This window comes from Ambystoma mexicanum, chromosome 4p, assembly GCF_040938575.1.
Source record: "Ambystoma mexicanum isolate Mex_15411 chromosome 4p, UKY_AmexF1_1, whole genome shotgun sequence".
Classification (NCBI taxonomy): Eukaryota; Metazoa; Chordata; class Amphibia; order Caudata; family Ambystomatidae; genus Ambystoma; species Ambystoma mexicanum.
In genome coordinates this window covers 170,728,816-170,738,316 of record NC_090927.1, presented here as the reverse complement: position 1 = coordinate 170,738,316, position 9,501 = coordinate 170,728,816, and the positions used below count along the sequence as shown (strand labels likewise).

General features: G+C 46.5%; 1 long non-coding RNA gene across 2 annotated transcripts; it reads left to right on the top strand.

Annotated features, from left to right (window-relative positions):
* The first annotated feature begins 6,887 nt into the window (after positions 1–6,887).
* On the top strand, positions 6,888–7,686 carry LOC138452557 (uncharacterized). 2 transcript variants are annotated; one of them, XR_011260218.1, is made up of 2 exons: positions 6,888–6,952; positions 7,459–7,686. It is a non-coding gene; the product is annotated as an uncharacterized lncRNA (long non-coding RNA). The 2 variants fall into 2 exon arrangements; XR_011260219.1 differs by lacking the exon at positions 6,888–6,952 and adding an exon at positions 7,209–7,317.
* Positions 7,687–9,501: the final 1,815 nt, after the last annotated feature.

The following is a 9,501-nucleotide window of genomic DNA, read 5'->3' as shown; positions in this document are numbered from 1 at the left end:
TTAAATGTTTTTTTTATTAAAATCTCATTATTAATTGTATTTTCCAATGAAGTCAGGTTGTATTTTCCTTAGACTTCAAAGTTGCACTGTCCTTTAATTACCTTTTAGTGTGATGTTTCTAGTGATCTAGCAAAGTACATGCTCACACCTACCCCAGGTGCGGTACCCCCACATTTTGCTTTTGGAGATATATCGATGACATTTTTATCATCTTTGAAGGCAGCGAAAATTATCTGCTATTGTTCCATTATTGGCTCAACGAACGAAGTCCATTTTTGAAATTTACCATCGACTACAACAAGACGGAAACACATTTCCTAGACTTACACATTCTTGCATCAGGTGGAGGCCTTATTTCGAAAATCTACAAAAAAACGACTGATCGGAATGCACTGTTAAATTATGGCAGTTACCATCCACGTGCCTTACGTGACAATCTGCCTTTTGGGCAATTTCTGTGATATAGGCGGTCATGTTAAAAAATGTCAGATTTCCAACACCAATCAGAAGAACTGAAATCCCAACTACTTAAGAGAGACTATCCGAAGAAAATTGTGAAGAACACTCACAAACGAGCAAGAAACATTCCGCACGAGATTACCTTCCAACAGCATACAAAAGAAACATCAGAAGACACCATCACAGCAGTGCTTAGCTATTCTCCCATCTTCAATACATTGAAAAGAGAAATAAAAAAGCTTTGGCCAATTCTAAATACGGGTACGACAGAGTTAGCCCATCCCGTATTTGCCATTAAACGGAGAAGGAATATCCGAGACAGGCTGGTACATACACTTGTGGAGCCAAAGGCATAGCTCTCAACTCACACGCTTTTGGCGGGTGTCACCCGCCTTGTAAACAGCTGTATCACCCGCCAAGCCTCCTGCACGCCCATTCGTTTCAATGGGCCGCTCACCCACCAAAAATAAAATTGGGTGTTTTCACCCGCCTTTGCAACACAAATGGTTGAGAGGTATGCAAAGGCGACCACAGACCATAATACTCTTTGGGATATAATCAGCCCAAGCGGCCACACTCCTTGTGGTGCATGTGTCATGTGTAAACAGACTGTAAGAAGTAAAACCGTGGACATAGGATGGAAGACACCATGGATACAGAGACACCTTACAAACTGTAACAGCGAAGGGGTTATCTATCTCATCACATGCCCCTGCAACCTCAGATATATTGGAATGACAGCACAATCTGTGAAAACTCGACTTATTGAACATAAGTCCTGTTTGAGAACAAAAAAACTAACTGCACCATTAGTCTCCCATTTTGTATCTCAAAAACACACTGGGGACGACTTCAAATAGACAATTCTTGAAAAGATAAATCCACTCCGTAGAGAAGGCAATTTTCATGACATCATTTTAAAAAAAGAACAACAATGGATTTTCCGTCTGGATACAGTAAGGAATGGTCTTAACGAGGAGATCCAATGGAACAGTCTGGCTCTCATAAAATAAACACAATAACAACAAGGGAACACATTAAGGTTACAGTAAACCTAACAACAGCTATGTGCCTCTTTCTCAGGTCCTGGTTGAAAGAAATGCAGAAGTCGAGCATTCTCAAATAGACAATAGATCTGGGATGGATCGAGGGAAGTGTAGTATAATTTTACCCGATAGAAGACAGGAGCCAGGCAGGAGTTTCACCAGTACTTTATTTCTCCTGGTTGCTCCGGAACATTTCTCATATGAACAGAGCCCTGGTAAGTATTGGGCCAAACGTGGCCAACTGGGGTCGAGCTGCAGCAAACATAATATCTCTGCTTTAAGGCAGATTGAGTCCCGTGCTCGGAGGAGCCGGGAAGACGCAGCTGTCCGCGTCCTCAGCTCGTCCCGTAGTGCACGTGAAGCGCGCGGGGGCGGAGCTGTCTCGCGGGCGAGATCTCGCGAGAGCAGAACTCTCGCGACATCTCTACACATCTCCCCTTTTCAATGCAGAGCGGGTTCACTGTAATACATAGTCATTGTATCTCACCGGTCTTCTGTGCTCCCTTCTGGGCCTTTCACTGGTTCCAGGGCAAGGTCCCTGCTGAACCGGTTCTGGGCTTATATTTGGTTCTTCCAATTCTATATCGGTTTCTTCTCTTTCTCCGTCGTTTCCTTCGGGTTCTCGTTCTTCGTTTCTCCCGTCGTTCCTTTCACTTTCTATGTGTGGTGTCTCTGGGATCCTCGCTTTTTCTTGCCTTCGCTGGTATAATGCTACTCTTTCCAAGTTCCACGTGCGCCCGTCTTCTGTGTGTACGTGATTGGTTCCTTTGTGAGTTACTTTTATGGGCTGACTATACCGGGATCCGGTGACTTGATCTTTTCTTGGTAGCTTGATTTTGATCCAGTCCCCTTTTTCTATGTTGGGCGCTTGTTTCGTCCTCCTTCTTTCGTCACTCCACGATTTCATGCGTGTCTTGTTTCTTTCAATGCGCCAAACCACTTCTGTCATGTCTACTGCTTCATCTTCCCTTACTTTCGACAGCCATGGTGGGATGAGCGTAGATGCCGCACTCCTCCCTCTCAACATTTTGAACGGGGATATTTGAGTAATTCCATTTGGCGTGAGCCTGTGGGCCACTATTGCTTCTTTGTTGGTTTTGAGGGGGTCCATGCCCGACGCTGTTGCTAGTTGGATGGCCCCCTTTATGAACCTGTTCGCCCTCTCCACAAGTCCATTTGCTTGGGGGTGATATAGGGCCGCCTTCTTTTGTTTGATGTGGTTCCTTTTTAAAAATTCTTCCATGTCTTTGGAAACTAGTTGTACTCCATTGTCCGTGACAACTTCTTTGGGGATGCCTTCCCTTTGAAAGTTTTCAGTGAGTACTTCTATGACTGTCTCAGTGGTTATGTTTGGAACAAACTCAGCTTCCACCCACTTAGATAGATAGTCGACCAGCACTATGCCGTATCTGTGTTCCGTCGGCATCGCCTCAAGGGGCCCTATGAAGTCTATGCCCACCTTGGACCATACTGCTTCTGGTATCTCCGTGGGTATGAGAGGTGCTTGGCGAACCTTCAGTCTTTTGTCGCTATTTAGGCATTCGTGGCAGCGCTCTATCATGGAGCGTATTTCTTGATCCATGGACAGCCACCAGTACGCTTCTCTCACCCTGCGGCGGGTCATCGTGTTCCCGAGGTGTCCCGCGTGGGCCCTGCAGAGAATTGTACGTCTCATTCCTGTGGGGGGGATGATTTGATCCATTCTCATGATTATCCCCTCTGTTTCCGACAACTCATCTTGCACCTTCCAATATGGTCTCATGCCTTCGGGCAGCATTTTCTCATTGGGCCACCCTTCTCTGATCCATTTGCGAATCTTAGCCCTGGTTGGGTCGTTCCCATCTTCTTCTTCCCAATGTCTCTCACTGAGCTCCAGGTAGCCTGGTGCCCTTATGTCTGAAATGGATGCAACGATGCATTCTCCGTGTAGGAATGTGGTGGGCTTCTCCTTGTTCTCAGGCAGTCTCGACATGCAGTCGGCTTGTGAGTTTTTCCAGCCTGAGATGTGATGGATTTCAAATGTGTATTCCTGTAGTTTCGCTGCAATGCGAGCTAGTCTGGGCGTTGATGCTTTGGTGCCTCCCGGACTGAGCATGTGGATGAGCGGCTTGTGATCTGTCACCAGCTTGAACTTTGTGCCCCACACTTATGTTCTGAAATGTTCGACTGCCCATGCGCATGCTAGCATTTCTTTTTCAATGGTGGAATAGTTCCGTTCCGCCTCTGATAGTGCCTTTGACGCAAAGGCCACCACATGTTCGGTGTCACCTCTCCCCTGCGTTAGCACAGCTCCTAGTCCGTACGCACTGGCGTCAGTGGTGATGACTGTATCCCACTCTGGGTTAAAAAGTTGGAGACATGGAGCTTTCATGATATGACGCTTTACGGTGTCTATCGCCAACTTCTGGGGTTCTTTCCACGAGAATTCTGTCCCTTTTTTGAGTAGATCGCGTAGGGGTGACGTGGTTTCTGAAAACTTGGGTATGAATTTCGCATAGTACTCAGCCAATCCTAGAAATGACCTCACCTCTTCTTTGTTGGTGGGTTCTGGAGCTTCGATGATGGCTTGCATGAGATTCTGTTTTGGACTGATGCCCTTTTCCGAAATCTTGTACCCCAGATATTCGACTTCTTTTACCCCAAAAGAACATTTCTCATGGCGTAATCGCACTCCTGCTGCTTGTAGCTTGCTGAGAACCAATTCAAGCGCGGCATCGTGCGTCTGTTTATCGCCTGCGTAGACTAATATGTCATCCTGAAAGTATACCACATTTTTAACTTTCCGTAGAAGAACGTCCATCATACGTTGAAAGGCTGATGCGGCGGATGACAACCCGAAAGGCATTTTGGTGAATTGAAACGTGCCAAATGGAGTGATAAATGCCGTAAGGGGTTTCGATTCTTCGTGCAGCTGAATTTGGTGATACGCATTTCTCATGTCTAGTTTAGAGAATATTTTGGCCTCTTTCATTAATAAAATGAGTTCATTTATACTTGGGAGCGGGTAATTGTCCGTGATGACTTCTAAGTTTAGGCTGCGTAGATCTATGCACACCCTTAATTCTTGTGATTGGGGTTTCTTTATGAGGACGACTGGGCTCAGCCATTCAGACGCTTCAATTTCTTCTATCACTCCTTCCTTCTTCATTTTGTCTAGCTGTTGTCTAAGGGCGTCCCTTGCTGTGGCCGGTACTGGTCTCACCCGGTGCTTGACGGGGACAGCATTTCTTTTGAGCACAATTTTGTGAAGAAAACTTTTAATGTGCCCCGGCTCCTCCGAGAAAAGTGTTGGGTAATCGCTCTTGACAACGGATCCGCTCCTCGCATTGACTGATAGGACTTGATCTTCTGTGCTGGGGTCTAGTCTGATTTTTAATTTGTCTTGATCGTCCCAGCCCAACACTGCCGGCCCTTCGTGGCTGAAGTAGACCCTGGTGATGGTTTCTCTTCCTTTGAATTCGACTTTGCCGTTGATATAACCTAGGAGTTCAACTGAGGCTCCTCCAAACACCGTGGGCTTGTGTCGCGTGGTGAGCACTCTCACTTTCTCTTTACCCACCATTTCTTTGTATGTCTGAAGGGGTAAGATGGTGAGGTCTGAACCGGAGTCTGCCATGACCCTTGTCTCTCTTCCATCGATTTTGATCATGCAGTGGGGCTTCTCTCTCCTGGCTCGTGTGCTGTTCACCATGATGACTGTGGGTCTTCCTTCCTCATCCGAGGAGGATTCTCTTTCCCTTGTGCGATCTGTGTTGAGGCTGGCGACTTTCTTGTTTCTCCATCGACACACTATCGAGAAATGTCCAATGCGTTTGCAGACGGAGAACTCCTTGTCTCTGGCTGGACACTCTCTGTCAAAGGCCAAGTGTTTGGTACTGGTGCACCTATGACACTTGAGGGGTTCTTTCTTGTTGCTTCTCACTTCTCTCGTGTCTGGTGCCAACCTTTCTTTTCTTGAATGGAACCCCACAGCTTGTATTTCAGTGGGACCTTGGGCCCCTGTAAACTCTTTCCTTCTTCCCGCCGTTTCTTCCACTGCTCTGGCGATCTCAACGGCTTTCTCTAACTGCAGCTCTTTTTCAAGGATGAACTTATCTTGAACTTTCCGACTGTTGGTGTGGACAACTAGCATGTCGCATATGCGGTTCTCAGCATTGGTGCCGAAGTTACACAGGGCTGCTAGTTCTCTCAATTTCGTGACGTAGTCATCGACGGGTTCGGATTGTTCTTGTTTCTGAGCGTAAAACCGTATCCTATGGAGTACTGTGTTCTCTTTATTGGCGAACCTCTTGATGATTCTTCTAACCGCTTCCTTGAACACATCATCATTGTCATCTTCTACTGGAATCGGGGTAAGGCCCTCGAATATTCTTTGCCCTTCCACCCCTAAGGCATTGAGTAACATGGCCCTGCGTCTTGCCGCCGAAAATCCTGCTCCGCCCATGGCCTCCACGTACGTCGTGAACAGGGGCTGCCATTGTGGCCAAGGAATGGCAGGCCTACCTGGCGTTTGTAAAAAGGGTGGCGGCGGTGTGGCTCCCTGCATGCTTCTGCGCGGATTCTGGTGGTGTTCCTCGTCGCCAATTTATGTAGTATAATTTTCCCCGATAGAAGACAGGAGCCAGGCAGGAGTTTCACCAGTACTTTATTTCTCCTGGTTGCTCCGGAACATTTCTCATATGAACAGAGCCCTGGTAAGTATTGGGCCAAACGTGGCCAACTGGGGTCGAGCTGAGGCAAACATAATATCTCTGCTTTAAGGCAGATTGAGTCCCGTGCTCGGAGGAGCCTGGAAGACGCAGCTGTCCGCGTCCTCAGCTCGTCCCGTAGTGCGCGCGAAGCGCGCGGGGGCGGAGCTGTCTCGCGGGTGAGATCTCGCGAGAGCAGAACTCTCGCGACATCTCTACAGGAAGGCTCTGAGTTGAACCTTAACTCAGTACGCAAATCAAAGTATAATGATTAAACAACAGCGCACCATGTTTGTGTGATATCTATGATGGATACAAGCATTCATTTACAACGAAAAAATGATTATTTATACAAGAAACTGCCAGCAATTTAGTTTGCTTAATAAAATATCTTGATAGTCTGCAACATCTCATTCAATCTGTGACTGCAAGAACAGCGTATTCATAAATAGGGTGTCCCTATTACAGCAACTGACACAAATACATCTGATGTGATGAAGGCTGATACAATACACCTATTAGATATGATACATTATGGATGGCAGGTCATTTGAGAATACAGCCTGTGTCAATTACATGAAACAACTCGCTGCGCCCATTCCAATATGGCGGATGTGAGATGACATCCCGGCCCATTCCAAGATGGCCACCGGGATGTCACGAGCCAAGAGGACGTGTGTTGCAGAATAGGAGGAGAGCTACGCGAGGAGACTGAAGAAGCCACGCGGGACGCCGGAGCAACACCTGTAGGTGCAACAAGTAAGTGTATGCGACCACGTGGGCTTATGAAACCAGCGACCTGCACTAAAACGCAATTTATAATCACTGACAGCACACTTAGTTTGTAATTGTGCATGCCTCACGAGACGACATCGGGTACTAGTGGCGAGAATCTGAAGCAATGTAATCTGCGCTGGGGATAATGCACCATCAAGCATGCTTTCGGACACATGAGCTGCCCAAATGATAGCACTCAAGCATAAACGAATTGCAAAATATGGGGTTCTCCTTCCTTACAGAACCACCCCAGATAAAATAAAGTGCCAAAAAATGACCAGACTTACTAGAAAACACTACAGACCCAGCCTGGCAGATTGAAAACGTGGCAACTATACATCAGTCTGGTAAACCGAATGGACTAATGTAATAACTATGTGCAGCTGCCATATAAACAAACAAATAAAAGGATGCATGTTATCACCTTAAACTTGAAACAGCAAATGGAAGCAGGAAGTGCAATAAATCTCTTTATGCTTTTTCCGTAGTTAAGAAGAACCTATGCAGGAGCGACGACCCAGCGAACATCCCGTCTAGACTTACCATTGGATGTACATCATCATTTCCCACATAATAGAAAAAGCAGGAATGACCATCTGCTTTAAGACAACTGCCAGAAAATTGGTGTATGCCTTGTGCAATAGGGGAGGGGGAGTAGCCTGTTCCAAAAGTCATAAATATGACACCCATTGATTAAACACTGATTAAGAAAATAATGTCAAAACATTAAAAGTATTCATTGCCTGAACTTAGTTTTAAGACGGGAAAAGTCACTTCTGACTTTTTCTATCCTTGCCCAACAGAATATTCTGCAAAACATCTGATGGGTGCACAGATTTGGTCCTAAAAAGCGAAGAAATTGGTCCTGAAGAAGATGATGCACGAAAGGGAAAATCATTGAAACCGGTCGATCACACCTTTTGAAGTCCCCTGACCAAGGGTGACACATAGTTGACTTAAGCAATTGGCAACATTATCTAGCGACGCTTACATCCTAATTGTATTTTATGCTGAATCACAATCTCTTACAAGAACTATCTATTGTGCCTACACCCGAATGAAAAACTAGTTTCAGGGTGTGTAACAACAAAAAGAGAGTGATATCTGAAATGCAAATGTTTTTATTGTTCCTAGCTTTGAGCTAGCCAGACACACTTCATGGAGAGCGAATACATTGGCCCTCATTACGACCCTGGCGGAAATCGTGGCGCAAAATGCACCATGGAGCACGGCGGAAAGCTGCCGATAGCGCCATGGGGGTTGGCGGATTTACCGCCCCATTCCGACCTTGGCGGGGCGGTAAATCCCCATTCCCCATTTTACCCTTCCCCATTCCCATTTTTGCCCCATAGGGTATAATGGGAGTGGGGAAGGCGTTAATTACGCCACCGTAAAATACGGTGGCGTAATTAACAACAAGGTCCCGTAGCGCCATGGATTTCTCCGCCCGGAAAAACCAGGCGGAAAACGCTCCATGGCGCTACGGGAACTCGTAGTAGGGCAGACGGGTCCGCCGCGAATACCGCTGGCGTAAACCCACTCCGCCAGGGTCGTAATGAGGCCCATTGTCTCTTGTTTGACACACAGTCAAAAAGTGAACTGACTGACTAACCCAAGCACTCAGTCTGGGAAGAATGAATCCCAACTGTAATTTTTAATTCTAATTGTGGTTGTGTGCAGTTGGACATGAATGTGTCACGAACTTGCTATACACTAAGCTAACTCATTGTAGGAATAGGGCGAGTCTTTCTACCTATCCCTTTTAGATAGGCGGTGCCACAGCGCTTCCTAGGGTCAGTAAGCACCATGAACGGAAAGAGTGTTCTTCCGCTTAATGAGAGTTCACATTGATAGTAATTTCAGTAATTAGCTCGAGAGAAGCTCTATCCGTTTTCTGTTTTGTGTGATACTGTAGAGAAAGGTAACCGAAAGGACATAGTACCCCACTTTTGAGGTATTCCACAAGTCTGGAGATATCTCTGTATTTTCTTTGGGTAGAAGGATGCGAGGTATAGCGCCTGGTTTCTGGGTGGTGGGGGGGAGCGTGCCAGGTATTGGGCCCGCTTCAACCCCGTGTCGATGTAGGGAAGCCCTTTTGTAAGCGGTTCCTTTACTTTTACCTGTGGCCCCTTCTTTGCCCCTCTAAATTTGATTCCTTGCAACGCCACTGCTCACTGGCTGCTTGACTCACTGAATCACTCAATCACTCTGGACCTGCAAGCAAAATCACAATGGCAGACACTTGAATCCTCCCAAATACAGTCACATTTTATACTTGCTGCAAACTACAGGCAGCACATAAACGTCACGAGTGCAATCATCCACGTTTATTTGAGGATTTTTTTCCAGGGGTGATCAAAGCATGCCGCGTAGGAATGCTTGCATTGTGCATGCAGCAAAAGCGTGCACTTACGTTCCAAAACTGCATTTACATTTTCTAAAAGATGGGTGACGAATTCCACAAATTACATCCTCTGTCTATTCCATTCTTCCACCCCACTGCATGTCACCCCTCCCCCCCCCCCCGCCCT